The sequence below is a fragment of the Carassius gibelio genome, chromosome B10 (genome assembly GCF_023724105.1).
Source record: "Carassius gibelio isolate Cgi1373 ecotype wild population from Czech Republic chromosome B10, carGib1.2-hapl.c, whole genome shotgun sequence".
Taxonomy (NCBI): Eukaryota; Metazoa; Chordata; class Actinopteri; order Cypriniformes; family Cyprinidae; genus Carassius; species Carassius gibelio.
The window spans coordinates 22,899,201-22,922,830 of record NC_068405.1 but is presented as its reverse complement, the minus strand read 5'-3'; the positions used below and the strand labels follow the sequence as shown (position 1 = coordinate 22,922,830).

General features: G+C 39.1%; 1 protein-coding gene across 6 annotated transcripts in view; it reads right to left on the bottom strand.

The window, feature by feature from the left end:
• LOC127966884 (cAMP-specific 3',5'-cyclic phosphodiesterase 4D) overlaps positions 1-23,630 on the bottom strand; it is a 222,559-nt gene that overhangs the window by 74,593 nt on the left and 124,336 nt on the right. Inside the window, exon 1 of one of the 6 annotated variants that reach the window (XM_052568222.1) lies at positions 17,622-17,759. The exons of the other annotated variants lie outside the window; for them this stretch is intronic. The gene's annotated coding sequence lies outside the window, so the exon portion shown is untranslated. Of the gene's footprint in view, positions 1-17,621; positions 17,760-23,630 lie in introns of those variants that run through there. 6 annotated transcript variants of the gene reach the window in all.

The following is a 23,630-nucleotide window of genomic DNA, read 5'->3' as shown; positions in this document are numbered from 1 at the left end:
TTTTGTTAGGTACTGTAGCAGCTACAGTGTAGCTATCATAATTTTACATCATAACCTCACAATAAGAATTGTGCTGTCAATACATATGATGTGAAAAATCATTGTAGATCCATGATTTATCTTTCCGTCTGATTGATTGCTGTCAGCGGTTGGGTAGAAGACAAGAAATCGCATCATTCCACGCTCCTCCTTAGCGTCATCCAACCACGCCATTGTTATTGTTTTGGTAGTGTGCCCTCTAGTGGCAGGTCCTACAACCTGTACCTTTAATCAAAAATACAGTAATATTGTGAAATATTAATACAATTTAAAATAAATGTTTCCCATTTGAATACATTGTAAAATTTAATTTATTCCAGGTGACCAGATCTGAATTTTCAGCATCGTCACTCCATTCTTCAGTGTCACGTGATCCATCAGAAATCATTCTGATTTGCTGCTCAAGAAAATATTATTACTACTGAAAACAGATGTTTATCAGTTTTTAATGACTCAAATTCAAATTGATTCAGACCAATTAATAATTTGTTTATTAAACTCAGACTGAAGTTAAAGTCAGATAAACTCAAAGAATCAGTATTTCTTTTTAGTCTAAGAAATTACTTGCTGAATACATATTATTTATTTACCTAATATTTATATGACAATGTGCTGTAAAATGTTTAGAGATGTTCCGATACCCTTTTTCTCTTCCCGATACCGATTCCGATACCTGGGCTCAGGGTATCGGCCGATACCGAGTACTGATCCGATACCTGGGTGTATATCTGTATATACAGCTGTATATACTACTAGCCCTGTGTAAATTGCTAGAATTTTTTTATGGTGTGCTTCAGACAGATCCCTCAATAAAACATGAACAAATACATGGTGAACTACTGTATTTATTACAGTATTTTTATTATCTAACATGAATTTGACAGTATTATTTATTTTCTTATGCAAAAAAGAACTTCAAATGCAGCCAAAAATCTAACACCGCAAACTAAAAAAGGTATTTAAGTTTTACAATATAACTGTATAAAAAAACTGCAACAAAAAAGATCTATTAATCAGATAATCTCTTTACAACAAAACAAGTAAAAAACAAGCAACCATCTAGGCATAATTATTATTATTATAGAGACGTATTATTATTACTGTAGGCTACAACAGTAGCTTTATATATTGTCAATTTACTCATGTAAACCAAACATTTATTTTAATGGGCTGCCATGAAGATCTTTGAGTGTCTGTGTTTATGATATGACAGTATTCTCAAATGAAACGGTAAATTCTCATGAAGTGACGGTTTATGCGTTCGTGTCCTCATGACACACAGCAGAGACTACAAAACAGCGAGCTCTCGCGCATCTGTGCCAGTCACCCACAGAGATGTAGATTTTGCGGGAGTAATATTTAAATAGTATTTTGCAGTTTAATATTCACAGACACTAGTATATATTCGGCTACTGTCTGGAGCCCTGCGCTTTGACTTACACGGAAGCGACTGAATGCAGTTGCCGGTACTGAATATACTTGAGAGTCTGTAACTACCGGTACTACAGAGACATACTGCTAACCACTGATCTATAATATAGTAGCGGCTTCACTGTGTTTTGGCAGTTTAGAATGTGATGAGTGATCCAGTCATATATAGATAAGGGCTGCTAACGCGTTTTCATTTCTTCTTCGCTGCTCTAAACAGGGGTTGCTTGTGGCAACACAGCACAACTTCCTGTGTTTTCAATGCATTTTGAGCAGCGAAGAAGAACCGTGCAGCGGTTAGGCAAAGCTTGCGGTCATAACTAGGTCTTTTTTAAGAAAATGGTATCGGATTGGTATATGGGTTCATGTACTCGCCGATGCCGATGCCAGAATTTGTTGTGGTATCGGAGATATTTCCGATACTAGTATCGGAATCGGAACAACTCTAAAAATGTTAAAACAATCTTCTTGTTTATCAGCAGCCTTGCAGCAAGAACATAATTCTGGGAATGATATAACTGCATATACTGTAGCTTATTTTCACTTCATATCTCCCAGTTGACAAAATATCAGATGCTTGATTTTGTATGTATTAAAAAATAGCAGTGGTCGGGAGTTATGTAAGTCGGACAGAGTGGAAAGGCCAACAGAGAGAGTGTGTGTGTTTGTTTGCGTCTGTGGCTGTCACTGGCTGTTCTGGGATGCCCAACTGGTTAAACCGGGAAATGTCAAGTGCAGCCGGGGCAGGTATATGCTACAGCAGTGTGCAAGGTCACAATCTGACCCCTGCTGAGCAAACCCGACAGCGTTTCCGAGCGTATGACGAACAGACCGCTGGCCTGTACATGCATCTGAATGCCTCGCAGCATGGATTACTTTAAACTTTACTGTGTCTCTGCAGACGGAGCTCTTTATTCAGTGCATCACGCTGACTGTGCAAGAGTGGGAGGATTCTTAGAAAAGCAGTAGGAAAGTCTTTATGTCTGCCATCAACTCCTGCTGTCATGCTTCTCACAGCATTCGGTTTCATTCTCCTCGTTAACGCATGTCAGACTTTAACACGCATGTCAAGGTGATCCCCCAAAACCTCTGCAAACATGATACAAGACTCTGCGTGACAAAGGGATGACAAAACCATGCATATTATATATACAAAGTGTATAATGAGTTTCCAAATGCATATTAAACTCACAGCACTTTCATAGATGGAGCATGCAGCACAAGATGGTCTGAAAACATACTTTTAGGAGTTGCACGTGTGTAAATGAACACAGTGCCGCCCTTCACTATGTAAATGGTGTAAAATTTACTTTGAAACATTTCCATTAAGAAAATGAAATTTCTAAAGTAAATTTCACTAAGAAAAATTGTTAAAATAGAAATATTAAAATGTAATTAAAAAAAGTAATTTAAATTGATAATAGAAATTGGAAAGATATAACAGTACTTCATATATTTCATACCCCCTTTTCTTTTACATAGTATTTTTTTCTTAAGTTTTCATCAACCCCATTCAACTCCGAACCCCATTTGGGAAACCCTGATATATAGTATTTACAGTGCTTTTGGAATAACAGGAATAAGGAATGTGGGAGGAAAGGTTTTCTGCACCAGGAGGAAATGAATGATCCGTAGAGATGAATGGTTTTATTATCCGGGCTCACAACAGATGGAGCAATTACAGATACATTGCGAATTACTTCAAGCAGAGTCCAACACCATCTGTCAAAAGAGAAATCAGAAAGCATGTCCAACTGGACGGGATGTTCCTCAAGAGTTCCTGGTGAATTGGAGTGCTAGGCATGTCTGTGAATAAAGCGTGTTCCTCTGACTGAAATACATGATTCATCTGGAGTCAAACAGACAGAATCTAGATTTGAAAGAGAAATCTGGGACTGACAGTGATTTGCTACAACAAAAGGACTGTAAGTCATTTCTTATCAATGAACGTTTTGATGCAAGACTGAAAAAGTTATACTAGTTAAACTTTATAAATGTGAAGTGACATAATGAAGCATTTTCAGAGGACACTAGATTCAGAGGACACTAGAGCAAAACACAATTTAGTACTCATTTAGTACTGAAAGACAATTGCAAATAAATTTCATAATTACAAAGAAACAAACAAAATTTCAAGCAGAAACATTTTTACTTATGGATATAAAATAGATTTTGATGAAAGAAAATATATATTTATGGTAGTTAATTTCATATGATTATTATTAAATAGAAGGGAAAAACATTTCCAAACATATATAAACAAATTGTATGCATATAAATATTTAATTATATAATTATGTTGTTAAATTAAATTTGTATTTAATTCTAATTTTATACATATATATATATATAGGCCAGGACTCGATTAAAAAAATTAATCTAATTAATTAGAGACTTTGTAATTAATTAATCAAAATTAATCGCATTTTAATCGCATATAAATATTTGACCTGAGAACAGTGAGAAGTATTTCACATTTAAGTGTAGCAATAGCATATTTAGGTTGGGTGTGGGTACTCGGGGTCGGGCTAACGTCCACGCTAGCGGCTATATGTTTTGCGTTGAGGTGATACTTGAGGCTCGATGTGCCGCGGTGATATGAGAATTCCTTGTTGCATAGCTTGCACACAACCATATATTACAGTATATATTTTTCATTTAATTTAAATGAAATTTGTGAAATTTAATACAATATCAACATAATAACAAGTACCTGAGTAAATTATTTTAATGTCAAGGTTTCAGGACAGACTATATGAATCTCAGATTGCACATCCTAAAATGGCCTGGAATTTTAGCAGCTGTAAAATCATTATGTAATTTTAACAATAAGCACTATGCAAAACTGCAGTTAAGACCTTGCACAGCGTTCATGCTGTAGTACAGTGTAAGTTGTTGTACATGGAACATATTTCCTCAAATTTCATGACATCGGATCACATCTTCTTTTGCACTCCATCACAAAAGCAATCGTGGCCTCCTGCATACAGTTACAGTCCATGACAGGCATGTCTAATGTGTGTGGGGAACTCAAAGCAGCACAGGAACACGTGCTGCACCGTTTGACGTCAACAGTTCAGGTATGCGTGCCAGCGCAGCGGGTGACATTTACGCACTCCGATCACTTCACCGTGACTCATTAGCATGCGAACAGCCCACTTCTGCTGGCACCTAGTGCTGGCAGTTTGGAGCCGTGAACTTTGGAGAGACCTTCCAGCAATTAAGAAGTCAAATAACGCTGCCCTCCACCTCCAGAATCGCTCGGCTGCTGCTCATAAACCCGTCATGCTTGAAGCTGTGAACTATGGTGGCCTTTCAGAAAGAGAGCGTCTATGCAAATCTCACTCGCTCAACCTACAACATGCAATTGGCAGGCGGCTGATCTCAAGTCGAGGCTGTCAGAGGGTTTTACCTCATGATTAGGGCCTGGATAGGAATGTACATAAAAAGCAGAACAGATTTCTACTGTATTCCAACAGCCATAATTACAAAATTTCCCCACAGCCTGCATGCCTTACTTCAAGTTGACATGACATCAAAATTAACTCTTATTGTTCATAATTTATGTTGCAGTACAGAAATGTTACATTAGGGAATTAAAGTAAGCATAATAAAGTACATAGCATATAATAAAGTTGGCAAAATAAAAATAAAGTTATCTCTAACTATATCTAATTTATTAAGTGAAATAGTATAAATAAAAATATTACATGAAAAATCGAATACAAATTAGCAAATTAAAATAAAAAATGAAAAAATAGGGTTTAGTTAGGAATTTAGTTAACTAAAACTATTAAAAATAATTTTTAACTAAAATCAAGAAATTTTTTATAACAAAACAAATTAGATGACAAACTAAATGAAAATTATTTAAAAACCTTTTTGATAATTGATATAAAGCTGAAATAAAAATATTAAGTGGAAATTTGTAAAATTAGAAGTGAAAATTACCTGAAATAATATATAGTTGAAATAATAATTCACTTTTACAATACATTTAGTCTCAAAGCAGCTTTACAGAAAAAATATATATAGTTGAAGCACTAAAAGTAATGAAATAAAATGTATTAAAGAAAATTATATAAAAAAACATAACTAATAACAAAAACTTTTAACAAACTTAGTAAAATGTAAAATGAAACCTGAAAAATCTAAAAATAAAAGCCAATTCAAAATATCAATAAAAATACAATATTGCATTAATTATACTCAACCCTGTGCTAATATAATTTAATATGGATTATATTGTCAAATTAATTCATTCTTTAAAACTACAAAAAAGTGTTCATAGCTCTGTTTAGCACATTTAAGCCCATTTACAGCCATTCTGCAAAATTCCTCCAAAACCTATGTAGGAAATATAAAATGTAAAATGTAAATGTGCATATTCTGTGTGGGCCTACTCATGATCAGAGTTGTCTTTGCAAAACCAAAAAAAAAAAAAAAAGCCTTTGGGCATTTGAACACAGATGATGAAACCAGCATGGGAAAAATCCCACTCTTGCATAAAGATCTTAAACAAGAACACACGTTTGAGCGTTTGAAGACAAAATCACTAAATAATACAAACAGATAAATGTGGGTTATTTTAGCAAAATGGTAGTGTGCTTTCAGTGCCACGTGTCAAGAGCCTCGAGTCTATTATCTTGAGTAACAAAAAGAGACTTCCTCTCAGGCGGGGGGGCCGTTTAATGACACATCTGGTTCAGCGGTGCTCAGCTGCATGAGAAAGAGCTCTGACTCACCATTTACACACCGACCTGCAGGCCAACACCTGCGCAAAAACAGATACTGGAGGAAACTTTCCAAGACTATGACACACAAACATTCCAGTGCAATCAGTTTGGACGTACTGTAGCACAGTGCTCATTCAATAAATGCACAGCTTAACGTACATGATTTGAGTCGAGATTTAGATCGGCTAATGTTTTAGCACATCTGATCGTAATAGCTAAAAGTGGACTCCCCTTGTTTTGTGTGAACCCTTGGTAATTACAACTAACTCGATCCTGACTTTTGTTCAAATGTTTGAGATCAGTAAGATTTATATATTTATTTAATTTACAGAAATCAATACCTTTATACAGCAAGGATGCATTTAATAAATCAAAAGTGACCGTAAAGACCTTTATAATGTCACAGAAGAATATTATCAAAGAATCCTTAAAAAGTTTTCAGAACAAAATAAAGCAGCACAACTGTTTTCAACATTGATAATAATCCGAAATGTTTTTTGAGCAGTAAATCAGCATATTAAAATGATTTCTGAAGATCATGGGACACTGAAGACTGGAGGAATGGTGATGAAAATTAAGCTTTACATTACAGGAATAAATAGAAAATGGTCATTTTAAAATATTTCAAAAATCTTAATTGACTCCAAATTTTCAACAGTAGCATTTACAGTAAAAAGTTTAATAACATGTCTTGCTCTGTTCTGGTAAGAAACAGACACTTTTCTCATTAAAACCTTCTATTTGCAAACGCATTACTTCTGTGAAGTAAAACTGGTTGCAGGTGACAATTCACTGACAAACTATTGGCAAATGTTAAAATGATGGTCACCTACGTGACATGAAGAAGCGACTCACTTTATCTCTGGAACACATTTATAATCAGATAGCAAACAAATAAATTAGTCTTATATGCCAAAGCTGAGCTGATTGGTTATCAGTACTAGCGATTTAAGATGATGGTGCATTGCTGGGACGACAGCATAACTCATGATTTCTGCATCCAGTGAGACTCTGCCCTGACCAGCAACCCACAATGCACTGCCATTGAAGAGGTTGAACAACAGGTGGAGTGGAGAAACCCTGCATTTTCACAGGCACTAAAGAGCACTTTGTCATCATCAAACATTCATGCTGATCTCAGAACTGCATCATTTACTGGACAGGAAACAGAAAAGCATCTACCTATGCATTTACAAACTACTACTGTGCACTTAACAAGAAAATACCTGCCAATGCTGTAGATCCCCACCCCTGCAAATGACTAGTGTGATAAACACAAGACCACCACAAGACCGTTTAACATGCCATATACTGTACACTTTCAAGGAAGTTCTATCAGAAAAAAATATGGGAAGCAGAATGTTCAACATCTGTATTTATTTATTTTATTGTTTTACAATTGTTTTGCTTTCATTAGGAATCCTTCAAGAACTTTGTTTTTCATTGATATTAAGCATTATTTAATTTTATGTAATGTTTTGTTCAGATTAAAATGTTATGACATTGTCACAATTTTAAACTTAAACTGTGAATCTTTAAAGCCGGGTCTAAAAATATGTATAGTGTCACGGTAGGAAATCCATTGTTTCCTCCGTGTCATGTTTTGTGTTTGTATTTGTACTCTCGTAGTCTCCATGTGCTCGTTTGGTTAATTGTTGTCACCTGTATGTTGATTGTCTCGCTCCAGCTGAGCCTCATCTCCACTCTGCTATAAACACTCACCTCTCTCTCTGTCTGCCGTCAGATCCTCTCTCATGTTTCCGTGTCCTAGTTGGATTTCCGTCTTCCGTGTTCGTGTGCTGGATTGGGTTCGTGTTGTCGTCCTCGTGTCAGTGTTCCGGTCTGTTCCTGGTTTCAACCATTGACCACCTTCACCTGCACCATCGACTTCACCATCCAGCTCTTCTCACGCCACCGTAGACCTTCCTTGCCATTGCCAACATTCTGGACTCTCTTTCTAATAAACATCATCTGATTGCCTGCAATTGCTTCCTCCTCTTTTACCTGTCGTTACAGTAGGATCTGACCATCATGGAAGCAGCAGGCGATCGCTCCCCATCTCATCTGGAGGAATTTCTGCAGAGAGCCGTGGGTCGTATGGATCGCCAAGACAAGGCGATAGATGAGATGGGTCGAGCCTTCCAAGCAATGGTGACGAAGGTGTCCGAGCTCGCTCTCCAGACTCAACACCAACAACAACCGCCACCCGCTGCGCCTCCCACGCCACCCACACCGCCGATCGTCTCCGGGGGGATTTCCCAGCCCGAACCACGCCTCCCCATCCCTGAGAAATATGCGGGTGAGCCAGAGTTTTGTCGATCATTTCTATCTCATTGTTCTCTGCACTTCGCCCTGCAGCCCCGCACGTTCTACACCGAGGAAATGAAGGTGGCATTCGTCTTGTCACTACTGACGGGAAGGGCTGCCCTCTGGGGGACGGCGGTGTGGGAAAACCAAGACAGCTGCTGTGCCTCGTTCCACGCCCTTTCGGAGGAGATGAGACGGGTCTTCGACCGCTCCGTCGCCGGGAGGGAAGCGGCTAGACTTCTCACGGACCTACGTCAGGAGGACAGGTCCGTATCCGATTACTCGATTGAGTTCCGCACCCTGGCGGCGGAGTGAAAGTGGAACGAAGAGGCGCAGTGGGATCACTTCCTGCATGGGTTGGCTGACCGCATCCAACAGGAGATCCGCGCCGTCGAGCTCCCCACTTCTCTCAATAGCCTGATTGACCTCACCATCAGAGTGGACAACCGACTCGATCAAGCCGCCAGACGGAGGGGGAGAGCAGTTCTCGCGAACAGACCGGAGGCTCAGTGTCAGCGCTCAGAGGTTGCGGTCAGCCCACCGGGAGATCTTGAACCCATGCAGGTGGGGCGAGCTCGGCCCTCCCGGGAGGAGAGGATCAGGCGGAGATCCCTGGGACTATGTTTATACTGCGGCAGCCAAGAACATCACATCCAGCGCTGTCCGGTAAGAAGACCAAGCCCGATAGTAAAACTGAGGCTACTATCGGGTGGGATCTCTGCCAGGAAGACCTCATCTACATCGACACTCCTTCCGGTGAGTCTACGGTGGTCCACCCACGCACTCGATCATCACGCTTTGTTGGATTCCGGGGCCGAGGGTAGTTTCATGGACTTTAAGTTTGCCACTAAACTCAACATTCCTCTCACCTCCCTCAAACACCCCATTGCACCTTTTGCACTCAACGGACACAAACTGCCAGTCATCACACAGACCACTTTACCTGTTTCCCTCATCACGTCTGGCAACCATACGGAGGAGATTTCATTTTACATCACGGACTCACCTCAATCCCCCATTGTTCTCGGTCACACCTGGCTCCAGAAACACAACCCCAGAATCAATTGGCGCCTCGGATCTGTGATTAGCTGGAGCGAGGAATGTCATTTGTCTTGTCTTTTGTCTGCTGGTGTTAATGTTTTTGAGTCTGTGTTTCAGGGGGAAGCAGTGGATTTGGCTAACGTGCCTGCGGAGTACCACGACCTGAAGGAGGTGTTCAGTAAGTCTCGTGCTGATTCTCTTCCTCCTCATCGTCCCTATGACTGTGCGATAGAGTTATTGCCAGGTACTTCTCCGCCTAAGGGCAAGTTATATTCTTTGTCTATTCCAGAGATGGCGGCCATGGAGAAATATATATCCAGTTCTCTAGCAACGGGGTTTATCCGCCCTTCCTCTTCTCCAGCGGGGGCGGGGTTCTTTTTTGTGGGAAAGAAGGACGGATCCTTGCGACCTTGCATTGACTACCGAGGGCTGAACAACATAACGGTAAAGAATACCTATCCTTTACCGCTTATGTCTTCAGCTTTTGAGAGGTTGCAGGGAGCGTCCGTTTTCACTAAATTGGACTTACGTAATGCTTATCATTTGGTCCGCATCAGGGAGGGGGATGAGTGGAAGACTGCCTTTAACACCCCTAGAGGCCATTTTGAGTACTGCGTGATGCCTTTCGGGCTAACGAACTCGCCGGCAGTCTTCCAAGCACTTGTTAATGACGTGTTGCGAGACATGGTCGATCTGTTCATATATGTTTACCTGGATGACATATTGATTTTTTCTTCGTCTCTCCAGGAACACGTGCAACACGTACGACGAGTGCTTCTGCGGTTGCTAGAGAATGGATTGTTTGTCAAGGCGGAGAAATGCGTTTTTCATGCACAGTCTGTTTCCTTTCTAGGACACATCATTTCGACTGAGGGTGTTCGCATGGATCCTGAGAAGGTTAAGGCTGTGGTAAATTGGCCATCCCCAGAGTCTCGCAAGGCCCTGCAGAGATTTCTGGGGTTCGCCAATTTTTACCGGCGTTTCATTCGCAATTTCAGCCAACTAGCCGCTCCTCTGACCGCCTTGACCTCCCCTAGTTTGACGTTCAGGTGGTCAGACGCAGCCGAGGCTGCGTTTGCCAAACTGAAAAGCTGCTTTGTTTCAGCTCCCATTCTCGTCACCCCTGATCGTTCACGTCAATTCATAGTGGAGGTCGACGCGTCAGAGGTGGGGGTAGGAGCAGTGTTGTCCCAACGCGCATCCTCAGACGGAAAGGTGCATCCATGCGCGTATTATTCTCACCGTTTATCTCCTGCAGAAGTTAATTATGACATTGGCAATCGAGAGTTGTTGGCAGTCAAACTTGCACTGGAAGAATGGCGTCACTGGCTTGAAGGGTCGGGTGTACCTTTCATTGTATGGACGGACCATAAGAATCTCGAATACATTAGAACCGCCAAAAGACTTAACTCCAGGCAGGCTCGGTGGGCATTGTTTTTCGGTCGTTTCGATTTTACACTTTCTTACCGGCCGGGTTCCAAAAACATCAAACCCGATGCTTTATCCCGTCTTTTTGAGCGTTCCGATCGTACTGCTACTCCCGAGCCCATTTTACCGGGGACCATCATTATCTCCGCGCTCAGATGGGAGGTCGAATCGAAGGTGTTGACTGCCTTAGAAGGGGTAACGCCCCCGGCTCGTTGCCCACCGAACCGATTGTTTGTGCCGGAGGGGTTACGGTCAGACGTTCTCCAGTGGGGTCATTGTTCCAGTGTTGCTTGTCACCCAGGGGTTAGTAGAACTAGGTTTCTAGTCAAGCAACGATTTTGGTGGCCTGGTATGGCTCGTGACGTCCACGACTTCGTCTTGGCTTGTTCAGTTTGCGCTATTGGTAAGACTTCCAATCGACCTCCAGATGGGTTACTCTTACCGCTGTCTGTCCCTTCGAGACCCTGGTCCCACATTTCGCTAGATTTCATTACCGCCCTCCCGCCCTCTAAGGGCAATACGGTGATTTTAACCGTAGTGGACCGGTTCTCGAAGGCGACTCATTTTATTCCCTTGCCCAAATTACCTTCAGCCAAGGAAACAGCGGTAGCTGTCATTGACCACGTCTTCCGTATACATGGCCTTCCGACAGACGTGGTTTCTGACAGGGGTCCCCAATTTGTGTCCAAATTTTGGCGAGAATTTTGTAAATTGTTAGGAGCGACTGTTAGTCTTTCTTCCGGGTTCCATCCCCAGAGCAATGGTCAAACCGAGCGAGCCAATCAGGATGTCGAAAGGGTTTTGCGATGTTTGGCTTCCAATAATCCTTCGTCCTGGTGTCAGCAACTCTCAATTGTGGAGTACGCACACAATTCTTTGCCAGTGTCATCTACGGGCATGTCTCCATTTAAGTGTAGTTTAGGGTACCAACCACCTAATTTTGTCAGTACGGAATCCGAGGTTTCGGTCCCCTCCGCACACGCACTAGTCCAGAGGTGTCACCGCACCTGGACCAGAGCTCGCAGAGCTCTGCTCCAGGCTAGGTCGCGCACCAAGGCTAAGGCCGATCGCCACCGGTCGAAGCCTCCCCGTTACGTCGTCGGTCAAAGAGTGTGGCTTTCAACCCAGAATATTCAGATGCGTTCCGTTTCGAATAAACTTGCTCCCAAATTTATTGGCCCGTTTTCTGTTACCAAAATCATTAATCCGGTAACAGTGCGTCTTAGCCTTCCTCCGACGTACAGGAGGGTTCATCCCGTGTTCCATGTGTCCAAAATTAAACCGGTGATTTTTTCCCGTCTTAATCCGCCTGCCCCGGTTCCCCCCCCGCCTCGTATCGTTAATGGGGAAACCACATATTTGGTTAATCGTATTCTGGACTCTAGACGGAGGGGACGCGGATTTCAGTACTTGGTGGATTGGGAAGGTTACGGTCCGGAGGAGAGAAGGTGGGTTCCTGCTCGGGACATACTGGATCACCGCCTTATTGATGATTACAATCTACAGGTAAGGCAGGCTGGGAACGTCAGGTGACGTTCTAGGGGAGGGGGTACTGTCACGGTAGGAAATCCATTGTTTCCTCCGTGTCATGTTTTGTGTTTGTATTTGTACTCTCGTAGTCTCCATGTGCTCGTTTGGTTAATTGTTGTCACCTGTATGTTGATTGTCTCGCTCCAGCTGAGCCTCATCTCCACTCTGCTATAAACACTCACCTCTCTCTCTGTCTGCCGTCAGATCCTCTCTCATGTTTCCGTGTCCTAGTTGGATTTCCGTCTTCCGTGTTCGTGTGCTGGATTGGGTTCGTGTTGTCGTCCTCGTGTCAGTGTTCCGGTCTGTTCCTGGTTTCAACCATTGACCACCTTCACCTGCACCATCGACTTCACCATCCAGCTCTTCTCACGCCACCGTAGACCTTCCTTGCCATTGCCAACATTCTGGACTCTCTTTCTAATAAACATCATCTGATTGCCTGCAATTGCTTCCTCCTCTTTTACCTGTCGTTACATATAGTCCTTTTATAAAATACATTTTATACATATACATTTAACTAGGGGAACAAGGGGAAGAGAGTTAGAGATGGTTAGAGAGTCTGACTCCTAACCCTAAGGTTGTGGGTTCGAGTCTTGGGCCGGCAAGGCACTGAACCCCCAACTGTTCACTGGCCACCGCAGCATAAATGACTGCCCACTGCTCTGGGTGTGTGTGTTCACTGCTGTCTGTGTGCGCTTTGGATGGGTTAAATGCAGAGCACAAATTCTGAGTATGGGTCACCATACTTGGCTGAATGTGACATCACAGTCACTGTCAACTAAAGAATCCCGCAAGCAATTGCATTTTCCCCCTTTACTCATACTGCACAAAAAGTGTTTCAATAACGTTGAATGTTACAGGGACTGATTATTGCAAATCCAGATCTCAGTATGTTTTAGTTAAACAATTTGTATGTATTTATTAATTGCTAATAGCGTTGCACGGTGCACCGATACTTCAAAAGTATCGCGATTCTCAGAAATTAAAAACGTCAGGATACCTAAATTTATTAGTATCAATACTTCAAAGAATGACTGCGTTCCAGATTTGTAAGAGACGCATTTCATGTTGGTGTGTGCAACGCACGCTTCCAGTGCCTCCCTATGGACGTGTCTATTTTTTCTCCACTCGCAAGCAGCAAAAAAGAACTACAGCGAGATGCCTGCATTAATGGCTTTACAAAACTGATTTGACTTTACTAAAATGTGTGCATAATCGCATTAAATAGTTTAAAGAAGTTGTTCAGATGAACAAAGCAATTCTTGACTAGGTATCGGTATCGAAACAATAATATTGGTATCGTGACAACACTAATTGCTAAGGTTTGCATATGGTTGTGTGTTCTTAATGACAGCTTTCCTTAAAATATATCCTATTCCTAAAATAAGAAATAATCCCAATATATCGACTTGCTTACAGTATCGCAGTGTATCACAATATATCGTATTGCAACCCATATATCGTGATACGTACCGTTTTGCCAGATTCTTGCCAATACACAGCCCTAATTTATTAACCTGAAAGGCACAGAATGGCACCAAAATGAAAACAAATGCCCCATAAATTCAAGGTGATGGGCCAAAAATGCCCATGCACAAACTAAATCCATTACGGCTGTTGTGATTAATGGGAAATATGAAAATGTATAAAAAGTGTCAATTCTCTGCATTATATTTACTGTAGATCTGCTTACATTGTATCAAATATTTTAATCAAAACATGAAAAAAAGCAGATACATTATATTAATGAACATTAATACCATAATTATAATTACAGTATAAATACAACTTTTGTCATAATATTGCAGCACCACCCTGTAATGAGCTCCTTGTTTTAATCATATCGTTCATATAGTTTAATTAAATGCGACTTATGTACATGCCTGCCACCTTAGAGTGTAAATAAACAAATACCATGTCAGATGATGTTTCTGTTCCACTTTTCCATTGTATAAAAATGGATTTTGTTGATGTTGGTAAAATTTTATTGGTAGCTTTCTATAGTATTCTAATTGTTTGAATTCAATTGCAGTAAAATCACAGTGACTTCTCTGATTGGTACAGTAGATCTTCCTTCAGGATTATGGGTAGCATTGCGTTATATCAAGCTAATGAGATGTCTGTTTTTTTTTTTGGTAAGGAAATTTTGCATGCCATTTTACTGACGTTTCTTCAGCTCATTCTAGATCTGAGGTTGAAGATGCTGAACACAGTCATTCTTTCATGGGTGTTCCACTTGTGTTTATTTATGAACATCTTCACCACTTGGTGTGGGTGGGGCTGCTATGTTTGGTCAGAATCATGGGAAAACACAGCCTGCCATTTTCTTCAAAAATGCCTCTTTCCCACACACACAGACCCATGAAATCCTGCAGGCCCAATAATGATGAGAACAATTCTCAAAAAAGACAGAAGAAACAGGGACTGTTTTAGAAAAAAGAACAGACAGCCAGAGAAAATGGGAAAAAGTGGTTACATGACGGATACGTTCATTAATAATAAAAGGTTCTGATAAAATTAGGCCACAGTACTCAAGAAATTACTCATTCTAATGACATCACATTAACAAAATACTACTAAAGCAGAAAATAGTGCAAATGTGCATAATGAGTTCTAGGGAAACTGAAGAAAAATCTTTTCAGCAATCTACTTTAGTGCAGTCACTCCAAAACAACCAAAAAGCCTCTGAAAGACTCTTATATATAATAATAGAATGTATACAACAAAAAAAACGAAATGAAAAAAACCCACGGGATTTGACTTCTGACTACGGTAATGGTACGATAATATTGAATGGAATCAAAGCCGTATTTTTTGTTATGGTCAAATTAATTATGGCATCTTCTATGAATAAGGTCTATTCCTCCCTTCTTCTGAAATGGCAGCCTCAGGCTTTATGTTTAAAGATCAATAATCATAAGTCTTGCAGGAATGCTGAAAAAAAAAAGTTTTATGCTGAGAGGTTGAAAATGTCCAATAAATGTCTCATTTTAGCAGCAACCTTAAGGTAAACCCCATCCTGTGGCATTTGTTTCTGTTTGAGCTGCAATGATCTAAGAAATTAAATAGGAGGCAAACGGTAACTTACAGTATTTACCATTCATTAGTTATTTCAGAGACTGCACACAGGTTATTGAGCAGGTGCTAATGGGGATTTGTGTCTCTCTCTGTGACAGATAAAATATCGACACTTAATAGTCTGTAGTAAAGTGAGGTTAAAAAGATACCTGTGCATTAGATCTTACAGTGTAAAAACAGATCTGAATTGCCAGTGGTTGTTGTGTACACAAAAACGAGAAACAGATTTTTGGGGAGTGAAAATGGGTTTCAAAGTGCACGTTTTCGAAAACGTTGAAAACCATTATCGTTTCTGTGTAAACGCCCAATACAGGAATCTTTGAAAACGGTGACATCTTGCGCAGTACATGTTATGTAGGTATGTAGACATGCAGTATGTGTCAATTTTAAAGGCAAGCGGGGAAAAAAAAACACACACAACAATGGCGGAGTATATGGTACTATTGTTGCTGCTCAAGATTTGGCTAACGCTTCAACAAAGTGTGGATTTACTTCACCAATATTACAACCAACAGTGGAGATGCATCATTTACAACGTAACATCACTTCCCAACAGGTACTGTTTACTAACAAGGTGACAGCGCCAACTACTGGCCAGGCCTACATAATACAGCGTTTTTGAACCATTTTCGCGGATGTGTGTAAACGCAAATTGTTTTAAAAACGTCATGTATACATAAAAATTTCAGTTTTTGACTACATCGTTGATGTAGCCTTAGAAAAAAAGTGGGGGGATTGCTAACTGTTCAACAGCATAAAAACCTTCCAAATAATTTAAAAAATGTATATATAATTTAAATATCTAAACTAATATTATATTTTAGTAAACTAATGCTGAAAATAGATTTGCAACAATAATAACAGTAAAAACTGTGTATAAAGCATCAACAGAATAAAAGGAAATATTCAAAACTACAATAACACTGTTCTGACCAAACATACAATCCTTCCATTTACAAGCAGAAACATTCAGCATCAAATGCTCAGCACTCACGATGTCAGTGATTTCTAGTGTAAAACAGGCCGAAACAGAAGAAGCAGGAGTGTTTTACCATCAGCAGTGACAGCGTGTGTCTTCACCAGTGTTACTTACCTAAAACAGAAAGAGAGAGAAGAAATGTGTGTTAAAGATGAGGATTAAAACGTCTGAATAATCAACTCTCACACACACAGCAGTGTTGAATACTGAGAGATGACCCAATAATGTGTGACAAAACATACACTATCGGTCTTCTCTCTCCAATTAGCCGTTTCTGTCTGTCTGTCTCTCTGTCCAGAGCCCTTCACACAGCTCTATTAATAGTGTTACTCGCAGTCTTTGCACGTAATTAGTTACACACACACACACTGCATCAGCATTAGTGTCTGGGGTTGGATCACTTCATTTTCACATCTCTCACTATGTAAAGCGAGTACACTCATATGAATCAATTACAGAAACACTGAAAGATCCGTTAAAAACTCATACAAAGTAACTGACAATTGTTACGTCCCGCATATGTCTAGGTGTAAATGTGGACGTAACAAAAGTTAAAATATTTAAAAAGAGTGTTAATCTGAGTCCTGCCACAGCACCACAAGTTGTCCAGAATTTTTTTTTATTTCACAGCTCATGGAACAAATACAAAAAAAATATATATATGAAATATACTGAAGTGATGCAATATATTATATATATATATATATATATATATATATATATATATATATATATATATATATATATATATATATATATATATATATATTAATAATAATAATAATAATAATACCCTAACTCCCTTCCTGGACCAAAAACAGGAGAAAACTGTGTTAAACAAAAATGGCATCCACCTCCCTCAGCTTCCAAATAAAAACTAATAATAAAAACGCAAATAGGCAAACATAAAAGTAGCTGCTAAGAGGGATATTAACAGTAGCAGCTGTAAACCAAACAACATAAACAAAAAGGTGAAGGATAGTATAAATCTCTTTAAAATGACAAAAGTGTTGGAGAATATCACAATAAACAAATAAATGAAAATAATACAATACCCATGTAGAATGCTAAGCAGCTCAACAACCACCAAATGTACTGTAGCAACAGACTGGGCAGGACAAAGACATTACTTTACATTACATACAATCATATGCTTTTATCCAAAGCGAAGACAACGCTCTGGAGAAAGCTCTTGGGGGAACGTTTTTTCTCCCAGTCTGGTAGCTGGAGCTCTTAATTGGTAAGCAGTTACATCTGGGAGCAATCAACTACCTGCCAGGCAGATTGAGAAGGAGGAGCCAAGAACAAGGAAAGAAGAAAAAAACACAACACACATTAAAGAAAATATAAATCAATAAAGATTTCGTCTCTGGACGTAACACAATGCAAGTTTTTATATAAATATATAATTTCCTATAGCATTGCACAACAAGCCAACTCACTTTCAAAGTCAAGCATCTTTGTCAAGCATGCATCCCTGAAAAGCAGCTAAACTGTTTTCAACTTTAATAATTATAAGGAATGTTTCTTGAGCTGCAAATCAGCATATTATTGCCATGTGACATTAGAGACTGGAGTAATGGTGCTGAAAATTCTGCTTCGCATCATAGGAATAAATTACATTTTCAAATATAATCAAATAAAAAATAGTTTTTTAACTATAATAATATAATATTAGAATAATATAATATTATAACTGTTTTTACTGCATCTTTGATCAAATTAATGCAGTCATAGCAAGCATTAGAGGTCCCGGTTCCTGTTATATCAGACGTGGACTTAGACTTGATATTCTACATTTGCCTTCACAGTCTGATCTTACCTATTAAAGAGAGACCTGTGCACCCGGCTGTGGATTTTTCAGCGTGTTTGCGCTGTCTACATCATGTGCTAAAATAAAACAGACAGTACACAAATGACGCTATCAGTTCCCCCTCTGCTGTCCTTTTAGGACTGTCTGTCCAATTGCTCTCGAGCAGAACATTGTGAGGAAGCACTACAGACGCATCTCTTAAATAATGTATGGAAGCTCTAAAAGGTCTTTTATTTAGGGATGAAATCTCTTGAACTCAAAAACACCCTCCATTTCAGCTTCTGCTTCAGAACAACAAGCCACAGGTTATAAAGTAGATCCACTGTAAAAAAAAAGTTTTTTTTTTTTTTTTGATTGGAGTATGTTTAATAAGAAATACAATATTCAGTCTTTCTACTTCAATATTTCACATTTAAGTCAAGGTGCTACTATGTAATTATTTGTGCAATTTACTAGCAATTTCTAAGTGAAAACACCCAACTGTTTTCAGTGTGTATGCACATATAAATCATAAATATTAAATATAAGAGACAGTGTTTGAAGGAATCCAGCTTCCCAGGTGAAACTAGGGGCCGGTCCTGCATAAATTCCCAAAAATTAATGCTTGAAATGAAAAGCCTCTTTGTCTTTCAACTTAACGTTTCTTATGTAAGCTTCATTTGTGATTCGTGTTACATAACGCAAGGTAATCGCCTGCATCTTTTGTTTGAGTTACATGCGTATATAGATAAAAATCTAATTAAACATCCACGGGGATCTCCGATTTCCACAGCTTTCCAAGAATGACTTGTGAGTTTCTGTGAATCTTTGATTTGTTTTAGTAATAATAATAATAATAATAATATTCTAATAAGAGTCTATTTCATTGTTCAGAGTTCACGTTTGGTTCACTTATCATGAGATGAAACCAACTTCTGTCTAATCTGCAATTATTAAAACGCAAAGCATAGAAAAGCATGTCAAAACAAGTTATGCTCTCTCTAAAGAAAAAAACATTGGATGCCATGAGACCCAGACTCGCGCTCTGCTGACGTCAATAGTCTGGATTGTGCTCATATTCCCTAACCCATTCCACATCATTACCGAACCTAATATTCTTAACGCTAAATTAATCTGCTCCGCACACAGTTCACTTCGCGTATCGCTCTCGCTTTCAACCCAATAACTGATTTGAGCGTAATGAGTATGTGAGGCTAAGAATAAAAACGGATCAAAAGTGCTACACAAACAGTTCCAAATCTGCTGCATAGAGAAAAAAACCTGTGCATTCAGTCTGTGATAAAGACCGAGGGATCAGCACTGAGTTGTAGTTGTGTTATAAACTCTTCTTTTCACACCGTTAGCGTTCCTGTGACAGACAATGATGTAAATAATGGTTTACAGTGCAGTGGAGGGTTGGCGCCGCTGGCATGATCAGCGAACAAAAGGGACGTGGGTGCGTCATGCATGTCCTCTCAATTAAACACAAATGGCACCATCAGCGTCAAGCCTGTGGATTCACCTCGTCTTTAATTAATGTCTCGCTCATCAGTCCTGCACCAGCATGCATGAAGACACCACTGCTTCCCTGTATTTTGGAAAAAAAACTAAACTCAATGACAAAAGCTAAACAACTTTTGTTTAAAAACACACACAAAAAAACACTACTGTTTAAAAGTTTGAGGTCCATAAGATTTCTTTAAATGTTTTTTTTTTTTTATGTTTGTAATTTTATTTGGTAAAAAATACAGTAAAAACAGCAAAAATAACTGGCTTCGGTTTTCATATATTGTAAAATGTAATTTATTCCTGTGATTAAAGTAGATTTTTCAGCTTCATTCCTCCAGTCTTCAGTGTCCCATGATCCTTCAGAAATCATTCAAATTTTCAGATTTGCTGCACAAGAAACATTTCTGATTGTTATCAGTGTTGGAAAAAGTTCTGCTGCTTAATATTTTTGTAGAAACTTTTTCAGAATCATTTGAATAGAAAGAAGAGCATTTATATAAAATAGAAATATTATGTAACATAAATATCAGTAAAGTATTCAATTTAATGTGTCCTTGCTGATTCAAATTATTTTTCTCCTTTTTAAAAAAAACGTTACATGTTTTTTCATTCCCAACATTAGCTCTTTGAACGAACCCCTAAACATAAACATTAAACTTTGGTCCATAACCTTTCAAGCTGCATAATATAATCAGATGAACTGATCAGACACATCAGCACATTAGCAGTCAACCAGAGCATCCCAGCAAGCACATACTAATCCACTAACAACCATATCAACGGTCTGGACAGCAACAGATCTTGTGCTTATTCATAAGCGTTTTAGCAACAGTGTGACTGAGTGCTGATCCTGAAGGTGAGGACGTGAGTGCATCTCTAACATCTGCTCTCTGTGTGTGTGTGTGTGTGCATGCTTGCATACGTCAGTGTTTGTCACACCCCAACAGTAAATCCAACAGCATTTCCTTGAGCATACATCACTTGTCAATTTATACAAACACACATTCACACTTCAAGGAATTTCTTCCAGTTCAAACACGAAGTCTTGCAACATACAACCAAAACAAGAAAATGACAGTCCCTAATCCATCCCAAATGAAGTTATGCACTCAGAGTTAAGGGTTTGATTAAATCACTCACCCTGCGTATTAAAGAGCAGCTGATGTGTCACTGTTCCTTCATAAAAAGCACATCTGGAATTTCACTTATTTTTTAATGTGCATTTTTTTTTTTATCACATTATCCAATACATCTCATTTTCACAGTGCAGTATTGGGTTAAATATGGAAATAAATTTGCTTTATTAAATTATTTTGTTACATGTCAAATAAAAAAATAATGTGCACAGAGTTGTAATTGTAACAAGCACACACATATTATATATATATATATATATATATATATATATATATATATATATATATATATATATATATATATAGACAGACACACACACACCAATAATAGACAGTATATTTGTACATTTATTATTATTATTATACACTTGTTTACAATTTATTTACAATATGTTTTTAGAATAAATAAATAAACATGGACTTGAAAATGCTATAAATAAAATAAAAATCATTACAAATTAAGCACTTCTAGCAGCACTATACTGACAAATATGGTTGTCATCTGTGTCACTTTAGGCCAAAAGCTCATGGTGTCAACTAAAGCTCTCAATCCACACCCTTAAGATGTGTGTGTGGGTGAATGAAAGACAAACACTGCATCTGACAAAGTGCTGAGTGATGACGTCTGAATTCCAGCAGATAGAAAAACATCTCCTAATGAACACTGTGGCGTTCGCGAGTAGGGGGAATTAAAAATGCTGATGTAAAAGTAGAAGCAGATGCTTCTGCTGGTGGAGCACAGCGGCAGCTTTGGAGCACAGAAGCCCGAGTCTCTCACTCCCCACGTCATCAGCTGTCCTGCCTGCGTCAGTCTGAGTCCAGGCATTCTGGCTGCTCCCAATAATTCCCTCACACGTTCCCTCTCTCTCTGTCTGCAGCCTGCTCTGCATGGCCTTCTTCTGAGAGGAAGGGTGGACTAATCCATCCCAAAACAAAGAGCTGTGTTGAGCGCTCCGACTGAAATTACTTTCCATATTATTATATTATTTTATATTTCATAACAGTTCATGACATTCAGATATGATGAAAGTGCCAATACTCTCTACAGGGTATTATTAGGGCTGTCACTTTTGTGAAAAAATCATTTTCGATTTTTAAGACATAAGTGTTCATTGAATCGATTGTAAAATCGATTTTCCATGTCTAAAAAAAAGACGTTTCCTTTTTCAACGTCAAATAACGGACGAAAGTAAAGAGCGCTGGAAACGCACAAGTCAACAATATTTCTTATTTATTGGCATGAAGTTTCGTGCAGAATAACAAAAAGCAACAGGAGTGCAACATTCTCGAAAAAATATATATGCAGATGGGACGGCTGCCATTACAAATTTATTGGACAGGAAAACAAAGTCGACCAACATTTTCGGGGTCCAGAGCAGAGCATTTTTTTCTTCACTATATGTCCAGCTGTTGAGAAGACGCACTCCGACCGCACTGATGTCCCGGGACACTCAGGTACAGCTGCGCAAGGTGGGGGTATTAATGCCAATTTTCCACCACAAAACCCGGTTGCTTTCAGCTGCAATGGTCCTTTTCATAACTCAGAATCTCCTGTAACTAGATGCGCGAATGAAGCGAATTCGCATCTACCGCACCGCGAGACCTCAATACGCGTGTAAACGCGTCTTTACATTGACTTAACATTGAAATCATTTGCGCCAGACGCTCTATTCGCGTTTCATGTGAACGCAGCATAAGAGGATGCTTTCGACGTCACTGGGTCTTATAGGTGTGTAAAATTGCTGGTATTTTCTCAACGCATACTGCACTCTCGGAATTCTTTATCTTCTTTTTCTGCTTGGTTGTGAGTTTTGTTACATCTATATTTTTTAATTGTTTGATTATTTTAAAATTAATAGTGTACATATTTGGTTCAAATCGATTCCCTATTTTCATTTTTGAAACTTTTTTTGGGGTTGGTCCGATCGATTGTGCAATCAATTTTCGAACTAAAAGTGACAGCCCTGGGTATTATATTACATAGTTCAGAATATGACATCATCCACCAAAAGAACATTTTTGAGAATTAAATATGTAAATAAAGCATTCTGGTGCACTCCGACAACAAAATACAGGAAAAAGACAACATATGCTTCATTTCTCATATGCACATATGCTTGCACATTTAAATCACAAACTTTTTAGACAGTGCAACTCCTGTAGTCATCGGTGTACATACTTCTCTTTTCGAGCAGTACAAACGGGAACATTCATTCAAATAAATTGAAAATGTTGGGAAAAATGCTATACTTTTAAATATGAAACCAAACCCTGAGTAGATGACGATAAATGTCTGTTCTAATAAGTGAGTCGTTAATCATTCATTCAAGCAGCTGATTAATTCAAAAATGAGGCTGTCTTTATGAATGGTTTACTGAATCATTGATTTGATTGGTTCAAAAACAGAGATTCATGTAGCATCAAAACGCAGCTGTGTTGCTCAGAGACACAAAACAGCTGTGCTTGTGGCTTTGATTAAAATTTAGTCAGTGAACTTGAGCAAAAACAGTCAATATTCTATGACAAATTGTGAACTTTGTGTCTGTTTAACTCACAATGAAGAACTACCACGTCAACGACATGTTTACATGTGGATGTGAGGGTAAATGTGCCGTAAAAACGGGCCA